We start from the raw sequence: 15000 nt of genomic DNA, 5'->3' as shown, positions 1-15000 counted from the left end.
TTCCTAGCCAAAAGCTAATATAATTGCACACGTGCTCTTTGAATGGGATCAGTGTCATCCTATTCACTTGTCACAGGTGAGAGGATCTGTCAAGGTATGGTTGAAGTATTCTCAAAGAAAGAAAAGCAGCGCCATTATTTGAATGTGAGATTTTATTATTGGAATCATTCTTTTATAAGTATTTCTTGGTCTCTTAAGTTTTCGCATCAACAAAAGAGGTAAAAAATAACATCGAAGAGCGTATAAATCTAATGTATAAAACTTACTATATCTGTCTGTTTGTCTGTGTCTCCGTTTTTTCAAAGTGCATCTCCCCCGAGGCGCAAGGTCACAGAGTGGCGCGAGGAGTGTCAAATGATTGCATCTTTGTGTGTGTGTGTGTGTGTGTGTGTGTGTGTGTGTGTGTGTGCATCGATTCTTCTCTAGGGTTTTAGCCTGTAGAAATAGTTGCTAAGCAGTCAAAATTAACAAATAATGGAATTTAGTGGGTGTAAGTCGACTAAACGTGTTATTTGTACACATCCACAAATATTTACATTTATACATTAACGCCAGATTATGTTTTAACTATTGATCATCTATCTGACGATAGCTCAAACGGTAATGACTAAGGTTAGAGAACTATATGCTTTGGTTTTGATTCTAACTGCTGAAACCAAAGTTACATTTTTTACTTTTGAAATCACTACTATATATATATATATATATATATATATATATATATATATATATATATATATATATATATATATATATATATATATATATAAAGAGAGAGGGAGAGAGGGAAAGAGGGAGAGAGAGAAATAGACAGACATAGAGCCACAAAGAGAGAGATAAGGAATATATATATGTAGATAAGAAATGGATGACGGTGCAATATAATCAATAGAGAATTCATTCTATAATAGTAAATGTGACGTCTACATGAATTAAAATATCATATTTAACCGTATTTTATGGCCAACAAATGATTTATATAAAAACATAATTCTGCTAGGTACAACAATAGAAGTCCGTGTCGGGTAGCAACAGCTGATAAGTGATTTGACAAGTAAACCGCTAAGTGTTTGCATCTTAATTCACAGCTTCAATTAACTTTAACCATTTTCGCTCTCTTCAGTTATACGTGAATCATAATCACGTGTTCGAGCCACGTCACAACACTGAATTAACTTCATGTAGCGAAAGTAACGCAAAACGTAATTTACACAAGCGATGGCGCCTCTGTCTATCTTGTCGGGTGACAGAATCAAGGAAGAAAAAAAAGAAAAGAAAAACTCGTTTATAGACAGTTTATTAATATACATATGGCATTACTTTGCATATGAGTACAATGACTGCTATAGGAAAAGAACGAATTGTAAAGCAAAGAGCAGTATTTTTTTTTTTTTTGCACAGTCCAGGGTGTAACAGAGTGCGTGTAGGCGTGTATGAAAACATTAGCAGGATCTGTAGGATAACTAACTTGCGAAGATATTAGCAGCAGCAGCCTTTAAAACATGTGTGCAAATTAGCAAGTGTGCGCGAGCTTGCGTCACATGAAAAGGAGATTAAAAAAAATACTCCACGTGGTTGGGAGAGAAGCAAAGTGCGCTTGGAAAGATGGGCGTGTAAAGTCGAAGGCGAGAAATGGCTGACTGTGCCCAACTTGGGGTCGATGGGGAGAAACTTTTTAAAGCACAAGTGTGCGCGAAAAGACTTTTGAAAAATAATGAAATGCGTTGTTTTGGAAGAACCACAAATTAAATGTCTTTCATTTGCATGTTTAAAAATGTCGGATCAGATCTTTGTTTGAGTCATATATATATATATATATATATATATATATATATATATATATATATATATATATATATATATAGAGAGAGAGAGAGAGAGAGAGAGAGAAACAGACAGACAGATATATATATATATATATATATATATATATAGAGAGAGAGAGAGAGAGAGAGAGAAGGAAGGAATATATATGTGGATAAGGTATGGATAACGGTACAATATAATAATCAATACAGAATTCACTCTATAATAGTAAATGCGACATCTGCATGAATTAAAATATCATATTTAACCGTATTTTACGGCCAACAAATGGATTTATATAAAAACATAATTCTGTTAGGTACAACAATAGAAGTCCATGTCGGGTAGCAACAGCTGGTAAGTGATTTGAGTAAACCGCTACGTGTTTGCATCCTAATTCACAGATGGAGAGAAACTTTTTTAAAGCACAAGTGTGCACGAAAATATTGTGGAAAGATACTAAAATGCGGTGTTTTTGAAAAAACACGAATAAATGTTTTTCGTTTGCATTTTTTAAAAATGGCGGGTCAGGTTTATTTTTGCTTGTTTGTTTATTTCTGGCGGCGTTTCAGAATCTCGAGCAATATTTACGCATTACATGGAAAAATGAAGAAAGAAGAAATGAAACGCAAAGAACCTGTTATTAGCCCAAGTAAGTTTGTCTATCAAAACTGAACTTAGAATTTGTCTTCTGCCGCGAAAGATTTACGTAAGAAAAGCATGACATTTTTTCATTGAATTTTGTCTTCATTCATGGGGCGTTTCGGGCGAAAGAAAAATTGTCAAAACATATTTATCGTCATAAAAGACAGTGAAAAATCTGTAAGAAATTAAAAAGAAAAATGTTATTTTCCAAGTCTGTAAATAAATAGTTTGATTCCACTTGCCGTAAAATACGTTTAAATATATTTAAAATAATGCAGATATTCACAAAGACATTATGGAAAAGTAAAATGATTTGGTGCCATCAGCTAGAATCGAAACCAAAACATTCAGCGTCCCAGCCGCGTTGTCTACCGATGTTGTTATCGAGAGAAACATAAAGGAGTCGAAATTTTAACACACTTGAAGAAATAAATTTTATGTGAGCATGCGCAGAAAGAAGTAAAAACATCTCGGCCAGTTGAAATGAATATTCCGGATTTCAACTTTTCGATATATGTCTGAATTTAATAAAAATGTAAATTTTAAAAATATATTTTTGGAATGTAGCTTTTTGTTTCCATAACCTTTTAGATTGTAGTATTGGTAACCTTAAGTCGGAAGAGTTTGGTAGGCAAATTTTTTTAAACATATATATATAGGCATAAATAAATATATATAGAAAGACGTTTGTGTTTACTATAATCTATTTAAGCAAATATTACGCAAGTATAAATCATGTAGAATATCTGCATGGATATAATTACACGTAATAGTTAACTAAAGATGGTCAATCACATAAGAAAACCGAAAACATAATAGGGAATTAATTAAAATGAATGTTTAAAAGAATATACAAATTAGCAAGATCTTTTGCAGATGAATGCTATCCCACGACCCATATAAAACAAAGTTGTATTTTTCTTTTTAAAGGGTTTTAATATGAAATTAAATAGGTAAGGGTGGGTCCTTATTAACACATTCATCGCTTAAAATTTTATTTGGTTCATTTGTTTTTTTATTACTGTTATTTTTCTTTATTTTGGGGTGTTTTTAAGGCTCTCATTACCCCGCCCATCACCCGCATATATCATACACATCACAATTTCCATTTTGTCATTATTGCATTGTAAATAAAAGTCATTATATATTTTATTTATAAAAAAAAAAAATTAAAAAATTTAAAAAAAAAGGTCATAAAAAAGTCATTGTATATATTAAAAAAAAAAGGTCATAAAAAAGTCATTGTATATATTAAAAAAAAAGGTCATAAAAAAGTCATTGTATATATTAAAAAAAAAAAAAAAGACTTGTACATATTGTCATCTGGGGCTTTAAGTAGATTCAACTCCTAGAGTAAATGCGGTATTGTGGTGATTGCAACTAGTTATAGGGAATAGACAAGTGGACGACCCCCGACACCCATTTCCCCCACACACACACCCTTTCTGGCCTCATGCCACATTTAAAAAGAATTACTTGCCTTCTTTATATAATTTTAATTTTAAAATTTTGTAAAATCTGTAATTTTTCTTCTTAAATAAACACTTAATATATGAATATCAATCCACAAACAAAGATTAATTTAAAGAGGTGTAGATAAAATCGATTTATTCCGTTAGGTGCATTAAAACTTGTATGTGAGTTGACAAATAAAGCGCATCTTCAACTGCCCTAACAAGTTTTGCTCAACTTGAATATATGTGAACCGTATTGATGTATTCGATTCACGGCATAACATAAACGTGCATCTAAATGAATTAATATAAAAAGAAAAATATGTAGAAATATAGAATGCGTGCAAGTTAGACGTGAAGATACGCCAAGAATTATCGTCGATTATCGACGATAATTCTTGGCCTGAAGACGTAATCCTCCAACGCGGGTGATAACAGAAACATGTATGCACATATGTAGCCATCAATGTTTGCATAAATAAATTTCATATACCGGCTCTGTTCCCTCATTGAGCACTCTTTGGTAGACACATGTTGTTTCATTGGATGTACTTCTAGGAAACTAAACTCTACTGGCTAAATATATATATGTGTGTGTGTGTGTGTGTGTGTGTGTGTGTGTGTGTGTGTGTGTGTGTGTGTGTGTGTGTGTGTGTGTGTGTGTGTGTGTGATAAGAATAATAGAAATAGTATTCCGACGAACTAAGGAAATAAAAAAGAACAAACGAAGTTATGTGTTCACCAACGTTTCGTCTTTATTTCGAGACTTCCTCTGGATGAATGAAAACAAAACACTAGTCCAAATATTTGAAAATATATTTTTCATGTAATGAAATGTATGACCTTGATCCATCATCGGAAATTCAAAAAGCGGGAGGGTATATTTGTTTCCTTTATTTCAGTCATCCAGAGGAAGTCTCGAAATGAAGATGAAACGTTGATGAACACATAATTTGGTTTGCTTCTTTTTTATTTCTCTCCCCCCACCCCCTCTCTCTCTCTCGCTCTCTCTCTCTCTCTCTCTCTCTCTCTCTCTCTCTCTCTCTCTCTATATATATATATATATATATATATATATATATATATATACAATAGACTTGACCACATCCTTTCATTATCCATCCCACCCTCACCCGACGGACCTTACATCTGTGGCACCTGTGCGTATATATATATATATATATATATATATATATATATATATATATATATATATATATATATATATATATATATATATAGTGTGTGCGTAAGGTATCTAGGGACACCTTACACACTTTTAGAAAAACAGAAAATGAAATTGTTAAATCGTTAAAATTTACAATTTCTTGTAATAAAACAAATAAATAATCTTCGTTTTATACTGTATATATCTTCGGCTTCTATCACTGACCCTGTTTTTGCTTGGGCTATTGCTTCCATCAGAGAGGATTTGGTATCATGAGGATACGTATTAACTTTCTTTACAACGATGCCCCAAACGTAAAAATCTAGAGGATTATGGTCTGGTGAGATATTGAGCCATAAATTTGGCGTGAAATTATCATGAAAATTCTTGGGCATCCAATCCTGGATTTTGAGAACTTTATGGGATTGTGCCAAATTTTGTTGGAAGACATACGACCTTTCGTCGTGCGAGATGGACGAACGGGTTAAGAATTTAGGCTCATTGCCGTGGGGTCCTGATTTCGAATCTCGCTAGATTCAGCCACATTGATTAGTCGTAGACGACGAAACACATGTCAGTGAATAATTATATTAAATATATATATATATATATATATATATATATATATATATATATATATATACACACATGTGTGTGTGTGTGTGTCGCTCCCCATATGGGGGTACCAAATTGGTTAAAGGGAAAAGTATTCCCAACTCGCATTTAGGTAAAAATGCACTTTCGTAAATAATTAAATTAATTTACAAAGTATCGAAAAACAAAAACAAATAACATGCACACACACATATATATATATATATATATATATAATTATTTTTGTTACTATAATAATTAAATACCTACAGACACTAGTGTTTCATCCTTTCGGGATTCTTCAATGAAGGGTGTCACAATTAACACCAGACGAACGATTCGAACCCCCGGGACACGAGACATCTCTGGCTCGATTAGCGGAGACCCTATCCATTCGGCTACCATTAACCGCGTGAAATAACGTTGAATTTAAACATTTTAATTTTAAATGTTCATTTCGTCAGTCAGAGAGTGATCTAATCGTTATACGATGATCTATGCATATATATATATATATATATATATATATATATATATATATATATATATATATGGTGAAAATGAATATTTAACGGCTTAGCGTCTCATGTGTTGCTTAACAATTAAGCATCTCATAGTTTGTTACATAAACATGTACTCTCATCGAAAATATTTTTCCTTACATAGAGATATATATAGTGGACGCATGGAATCATTTTTATACCTCGCTTCATATGAGCCCACTGTTCTAACCATGGAGGCAAACACGCCAATTGTTTGGGTTGATGAAATACTCCAAGCATAAAAAGAGAATATATTAGACGATTAGCCGGTGTTGTAGAAAAAGAATGCACTGTTGGGAATTGGAAAATAAGGCAAACCGACGTTCGTTTAAATAAAATCTGCATAAGAAAGTAAAAAAAAATTAACTATCGTTGCTTTCTAAAAGACCGGCTCAACTTCAAACACAAAAAATTCATCGCGTTTGAAGAATTGGGAGGGAAATGCGCCAATAATTTAGCATGGTTTTTCAGACCAACTTAGACAATTCAAAGTTTGAACTTTAGTAGTTGAAGCTTTTTTTTAATCTATCTATCTATCTATCTATCTATCTATCTATCTATTTATTTATTTATCTATCTATTTATCTATCTATCTATCTATCTATCTATTTACTTACTTATATATAAAACGCAGTTTGTGTGTATATTCACCCCCTGTGGACGCGGAAACGGCTAGGACGATGTTTTTGAAATTTCACACAAATGTACTTCATGTGTCTGACAGCGTTCTTAGATAGGTTTTGTATTGTAAATCGATAATCGAAAAAAACTGATTAAAGAAAGGATAGTCTGATTTTGATCAAAGTTTATATGTTAGTGCAGTCTAACATCACAAGTGTATTTTAGAAGTTTTATCACCGCGCAAACAGAAGAGCCCGGTGTATAAAATCAACAGCGGGTTCTTTCATAAGACAGCGGTGCATTTAAAAAAATGTTTCTGTTTAGAGCAAAATTGAACCATGATATTTGACTTTCGCATTTTTAACTTAGTTGAAGCCATTATATATAAAAATATTTTTATAAAATCAACATTATATATAAAAATATTTTTATAAAATCAACAGTAGGTTGTCTATAGTGCAATGTAGACTATAATGTATTGTGGACTAATTCACTGCGGGGAGACAAGTAAAGCTCGTTCCTGATGCACTGTGGTGGGTTCCCGACAAGAGCAGGCAATTTGATAGAAAAATGAGCAATTTCACCGATTTTGATGACAATAAATGTATTGGAAGTGTGAAATATTCTTTCATCCTAATTCTATCCCGGGCTACGTTGAATGTTCCTGCTAATAGTTTACGTGTGTATTTTTGTCTGTCACACTAAAATTTACTGTGTATTTCTGTCTCTTGCCTCAATATTTATGTGTGTATTTCTGTCTGTCAAGCTAAAATTTATGTTTGTATTTCTGTCTGTCACACTAAAATTTATGTTTGTATTTCTGTCTGTCACACTAAAATTTATGTTTGTATTTCTGTCTGTTACACTAATATTTATGTGTGTATTTCTGTCTGTTACACTAATATTTATGTGTGTATTTCTGTCTGTCACACTAAAATTTATGTTTGTATTTCTGTCTGTCAAACTAAAATTTATGTTTGTATTTCTGTCTGTCACACTAAAATTTATGTTTGTATTTCTGTCTGTTACACTAATATTTATGTGTATATTTCTGTCTGTTACACTAATATTTATGTGTGTATTTCTGTCTGTCACACTAAAATTTATGTTTGTATTTCTGTCTGTCAAACTAAAATTTATGTTTGTATTTCTGTCTGTCACACTAAAATTTATGTTTGTATTTCTGTCTGTTACACTAATATTTATGTTTGTATTTCTGTCTGTTACACTAAAATTTATGTTTGTATTTCTGTCTGTCAAGCTAAAATTTATGTTTGTATTTCTGTCTGTCACACTAAAATTTATGTTTGTATTTCTGTCTGTTACACTAATATTTATGTGTGTATTTCTGTCTGTTACACTAATATTTATGTGTGTATTTCTGTCTGTCACACTAAAATTTATGTTTGTATTTCTGTCTGTCAAACTAAAATTTATGTTTGTATTTCTGTCGGTCACACTAAAATTTATGTTTGTATTTCTGTCTGTTACACTAATATTTATGTGTGTATTTCTATCTGTCACACTAAAATTTACTGTGTATTTCTGTCTGTTGCCCCAATATTTATGTGTGTATTTCTGTCTGTCACACTAAAATTTATGTTTGTATTTCTGTCTGTCACACTAAAATTTATGTTTGTATTTCTGTCTGTTACACTAATATTTATGTGTGTGTTTCTGTCTGTCACACTAAAATTTACTGTGTATTTCTGTCTGTTGCCCCAATATTTATGTGTGTATTTCTGTCTGTCAAACTAAAATTTATGTTTGTATTTCTGTCTGTCACACTAAAATTTATGTGTGTATTTCTGTCTGTTACACTAATATTTATGTGTGTATTTCTGTCTGTCACACTAAAATTTCAAGTAACATTTTTGTTGGTTTGTTCTTGACTTGTCATGCTAAAGTTTGAAATTATTATTTTCCTTGGTTTGTTATTTTAAAATTTCAAATAGTATTTTCGTTTATCTGTCGTGCTTGATTGGCATTTTCTTTGTTCTGTCACGCTTAAGTTTGAAATCACATTTTCATTGGTCTCTCATGTTTATAGGATGTATGATATAAATTGAACACTCTTTTGAAAGCAAAGGTAAAACGTCATATCTTGGCAAATAATCATCAGGTTAAATGACTGAATGTTCCTCACGGGAAATATTATATATATATATATATATATATATATATATATATATATATATATATATATATATATTATTCCCGTAAGGCGACTTTCTAAGAAAAACACCGGTTCTCCGAGGCAGAGACATAAACATTACTATCGCTCAAAAAATCAAAACAAACGCCACTTAAACAGATGAACGATAAAAACGAAGCAGTAAATCGTCTATGGAAACATAGCGGAAGGGGTTAGGGCGCTGGACTGAAATACATAAGGTCCAAGGTTCGAATCCTACCAACAGTCAAGCTACGCTGAAGAGGAGTAGGCTTTGAAACACGCGTGTCCGTAGATTACTGTTTTTAAAAATAATAAATAAATATTAAAAAAATAATAAATAAATAAATAAATATATATATATATATATATATATATATATATATATATATATATATATGTATTATATATGTGTGGGTGTGTGTATGCATATATATATATATATATATATATATATATATATATATATATATATATATGATGAAAATTATGGAAATAGTATTCCTACGAAATAGAAAAAATAAAAAGGAACAAACCGTATTATGTGTTCATCAACGTTTCGTCTTTATTTCGAGACTTCCTCTGGATGAATGAGATTTACAAACCAAAAAATATACCAGTACGAAATATTTCTCAAATATTTTGTACTGGTATATTTTTTGGTTTGTAAATCTCATTCATCCAGAGGAAGTCTCGAAATAAAGACGAAACGTTGATGAACACATAATACGGTTTGTTCCTTTTTATTATAGAAAAATATTATATCCCTTTATGATATTATATGTGTATGCATGAAATAATATATATATTTTTTACGAACCCACTGATATATCCGACACTGACGGTCAGTATGCAAGTCTCCTAGACCTTTTTTTCACAACTTGTCCTGAGATATGTTCATCTTATGTTCTGTCTCCACTGGGATCTTCCGACCACTCGGTTGTATCAGTCAAGATAAAATCGGAATGCAATAAGTCCTCAGACGTACCTCTCTATCGTACGGTATATCGATACTCTATAGTTGACTGAGATAGCTTCCGTAGATTTGTATCAGATCTACCTCTGCATTCCATGTTTAAAAAGGATGTGTCCTCTATAGTATCAGACCTGACGGAATGGTTAGTTGTAGGCATAGACCGTGTTATACCCTTCAAAAAATTCAAGCAAAAACCTAACAGCCAACCGTGGATCTCTCGGGAATGGGCTGCTGGCATTGCACACAGAAATCACTTTTTCCATTATTTCCAACATAATAGATGTACTGAGACGGAAGCCGTTTTAAGGATTGCCAGCAGACACTGTAAAAGAGAAATAAAGGGTGTGAGAGAGTTGTATGTTCAGTCCGTTAAGTCCAAAGTAGCTGAGCAGCGGTTTGGTTCTCGCCAGTTTTGGCAAATAGCAAACAGGGTCCTGAATAGAAGCGTGTGTTCTATCGCAACGATCATCAATTGACCTGAGGTCATCTCGTCAGCATCAGACAAAGCCAAACTTTTACCAAGAACTTTGCAGTTAATTCTATCCTATGTGATGAAAGCCGCCAACCGCCCCATACTCCCTCCTTTATCTAAAAAACATGCTATGCGACATACAAATATCTGTGTGTGATGTTTCCAAATCAATAATCTTTATTCTAGTAAAGCAACTCTGACGGCATTTAATTTAATCGTGCTGAAGAAGTTTCAACCAGAACTAGCTCCCATACTTATAAAGCTGTTTAAGTGTTGTCTTAAGAATTGCTTCCCAACACCCTGGAAAATCCATTCTGCTAAATCTCATAGGATTAGCGAATCTCTTGACGGAGGATGGGAGCTTCCTTTCTAGGGCAATTGCTCTTGACATATCAAAGACCTTTGATAAGGTATGGCATAAAGGTCTACTTCACAAAATCTGCAGCTACTGTTTAGCTGAAAATGTCTTCTCAATTATTAAATTATTTCTCTCTGATAGGTTTATAAGAGTATCCGTTGATGGGCAGACATCAGAAGCTGACAGTATTATTGTTGGAGTTCCTCAGGTGTCTATTTTTGGCCCAACTCTCTTCCTGATCTACATCAATGCTCTCCCAAATCACATCCTTACATCATTCGTAGACATTTATGCTGACGACACTACCATCTATGGCAATATATCAAACGACCAAGTTCTTTCTGATTCTCTCTCCTTTGATCTTGAGCATGTGGTACAATGAGGAAAGAGGTGACTGATTAATTTTAATGCATCTAAAATCAAGCTTCTATTTTTACATAATTGCTCTGATCCCTGTCTGGCATCAATTGAAATAAATGATTCTCATTTTGGGGAGGCTCCATGTTTTGACAAGCTTCTGGGTTTGATCTTTACTTCTGATCTGAAATGGGACATGTACATCAAATCCATTGCCAAGGTCACTGGAAAAATGGTGAAATCCATCTACCGTTCCTGTAGATATCTCACTGCTGATGCAATTCTATACCTGTATAAGAGCCAGGTACGTCCAAGGATAGAATACTGTTGCCACATCTGGACAGAAGCTGTTAGAAACAGCTTATCCTGTCTTGACAGAGTTCAAAATAGACTTTGTAGCCTAGTGGGGGATGATTTTTTCTCTTCCCTGCAACCTCTTTCCCACAGAAGGCGCTGCGAGCCTGTCTCTGCCTTGTCGTTATTTTCATGGCAAGTGCTCGTCTGAGCTCCAATCTACGCCCCCCCCCTCACCAAACTTTCATGAAAATCTCTAGTCTAGCTGAAACCACTACTAATAATTTCCCCCAGTCTTTATCTGTGCCTAAACCTAAACGTAGATTCCATGAACAAAGCTTCTTTCTTAGAACTGCACCCCTGTGGAACTCTCTTTCGTTTGCCTGCCTTCCAGCTGACTACAATATGGTTGTCTTCAAGACCAATATAAACAAGTTTTTGATTAGCCGTCACCTTAAGTAATCTAAGTTTCCACTACTAACGATTACATTGACTACTGCACACGCATTAACCGTTATCCTCGAGTGGCTCCAGTCTTAACAAACAGTGACTCTTATATATATATATATATATATATATATATATATATATATATATATATATAAACTTCAGAATAATGTAATGCAATAAATCTACTGGTATGCAAATCCAGTGATTATTGGTCTTACAAAATATTATTGGATGTAATATTTTATAAAGACAATGCCAGCTAAATAAAAATTGCTCAATATACCAGATAGAGCAAATAAATCATAATTTAGGAATTTAAATTTTATGATGTGAAATGTTAAATTTCAAATCTAGAATTTTTATTATATGCAAGACAAAGAATACATTTCAATAAGTATAATTCCTTAACCTATAGGTTTTTCATGTTTACCCATCTCCTCAGAGGAAAAAGTATTAGCAAATGTTATAATGGTTTATACTCAGTTTGATAACCATAGACAATCATAATTAAAAGTTTGTAAAGTTTTTAAATCATAGAGCAAATGAAATTATATATTGGTTCAGAATGAAAGGATATTGAACTTCATATACAAATATCCATTCAATTTGGATATGAAATTCAATATCCTTTTCATTCTGAACCAATATATAATTTCCTTTGCTCTATGATTTAAAAACTTTACAAACTTTTAATTATGATTTTCTATACAGACAAAAAATTTTCAAGACTTGTCTCATCAGTGTCCATGCCTTGGTGTTTTCTTAAAGCTCTTTTGAATGTGTAAACAAATCTCTCTGCGAGACCGTTTGACCTTGGATGGTATATTGCAGTTGTTAAATGTTCAATGGATAGGGCCTTGCAGAATTCTTCAAACTCTTTGCTGGTAAATTGGGTGCCGCTGTCACTGACAATAGTTTCAGGTACTCCAAAACGACTGAAGAGATGTCTTAATGCATCTATAGTACTAGTCGATGTCGGATGTTCACACTTAAGCACTTCCGGATATTTTGTAAAGCTGTCGACAACCACTAAGAAATAATGTCCATTCAATGGACCTGCATAGTCAATGTGTAAGCGCATCCATGGTGCATCCGTCTTCAGTACAGATGATGCCTTTGCTGCTAGCTGACACCCGCTTACAAATTTTTCAATTTCCCGGTCCATATTAGGCCAATATGTATATCCACGCATCAGGGCTTTCATCCTGGACATGCCTGGATGATGGCTATGGAATTCTTTTAGCATTCTCTTTTGCAGTGTGGTCGGTATGACGACTCTGTCTGCATACAATAAAGTATGTGAGCAAATCGAAATTTTTTTGACTTGTCATTTAGCTGCACCTGGTTTTTCGTTCTTACAATGAATTCATCTGTTTCTGCTGCCTTATTGATGTCATCCAGAGTCACTGGTAGCTCTCGAATCGTGTTGCACAGCAGTCCGGAGAGTTCTTTTTCCTCTCCTAATAATCCTAATCACTGTGTACTCTAAAGGTTTTGCACACTTTTGAATCAATCTGGACAGTCCATCTGCATGTTCGATATTTTTGGATGAAATGTATTCCATTTTAAAATTATGATTCAACAGAATTATACTCCATCGTTGAAGTCTGTTTGCAGTGTGAGTGGGTATGACTTTTTTAGATCCAAAAATAGTCAACAATGGTCTGTGGTCAGTCTGCAACGTGAAAATCCTGCCATGAATAAATGTATGGAATTTTCTAATTGCATAAATTATTGCTAAACTTTCTTTTTCAACTTGACAATAGTTTCTCTCTGCAGGCAAAAGTGATCTGGAAGCATTAATTATTGGCTTCGTTGATCCATCTTCCAGTCTATGAAGAAGTATACCATAATCACTTGCATCTGACGCCACAATCAATTCCTTCTGTGGATCGAAGTGTGCCAGTGCTAAATCAGATAGGCAAGCATTATGTCCATTATTTTGAGTCTGAAGAGTCCTAAACAGGTATTGATACACAAATACTTCAAACATTCTTCACTGACTTTTACCTGAAGGTAAGCCTCAGATAAATCAATTTTGAATAAAATTTTCCCTCCATTCAGCTTTGTAAAAATGTCTTCACGTGATGGGAGTGGATAATTATGATCCATAAGACAGTCATTGAGGCCTGTAGAAAAATCGGCACCTACCCGAATCCTCTTATTTTTCTTTTTAACATATACAGTGGGGCTTGCCCACTCAGAATATTCAACTTTTTGGACTACACACTTTTCCTGCAGTCTCTGCAGTTCAATTTCAATATCTTCTTTTGAAGAAAAAGGCACGTTTCTTTTTGGCTTAAAAACAGGTTTCACATTTTGCTTTAGTTCAAAATTCACTTAGTACACATACCTGACCCCTCAGGAAAAAACCCTTGGGGATTCACTTTTTAAGAAAATTCTCATTTTGTTTGGAATTTTTCTTTTCAGCTAGACTCACACTGTTACAAAATGATTTATGGGTAGCTCCCATAAATCAAACAAAACGATCCAATCAATTCCGAAAAGGCAAGAATTTATACCTGGAACAACCAACACTTTTGTAGAAAAAGTTTTCGGTCCAATGGATATGCTACAATTAAATTCTCCTATGAATTTTAATCTCTTGCCGGATACTCCTTTGGCAATTTTAAATGTTTTTTTTCTAGTTTTGGACACTCAATCCTCTTCCAGGCCACTTCGTCAATAATTGAAATATCGCTACCTGCATGCAAAAGTAGTTTCACTATGTGACCATTTATTTTGGTATTGACAAATTTTCTTTTACTTCCTTGTCTCACTTCTTCTTTTGACAACACCACATTTACTTTAGACTTACATTTTTGTCTTTGTTTATTTTGTTTAGTTCGGCACTGGGAAGTTCGGTGTTCGACTAAGCCATATTTGACACAAGTTTGGTCTTTAAAAGGGCATTTTTTTCTTAAGTGCGAACCCACACAGCTCCAACATTAAAAACCCTTTCTTTTGTTCTTGGGAAATGTTTATTTTGTTTTACCATTAGGACGTGGGATGTAGTTTTTCCCTCTATCCTAGTGGTATCACTTTTCACATTTATCAATTTCTGACATTCTTCTGTCACCAGTTAATTTC

Source organism: Euprymna scolopes, chromosome 28, assembly GCF_053919585.1.
Source record: "Euprymna scolopes isolate OS-2025 chromosome 28, ASM5391958v1, whole genome shotgun sequence".
NCBI classification, from domain to species: Eukaryota; Metazoa; Mollusca; class Cephalopoda; order Sepiida; family Sepiolidae; genus Euprymna; species Euprymna scolopes.
The sequence above is the reverse complement of the archived record's forward strand: the minus strand, read 5'-3'. Positions refer to the sequence as shown.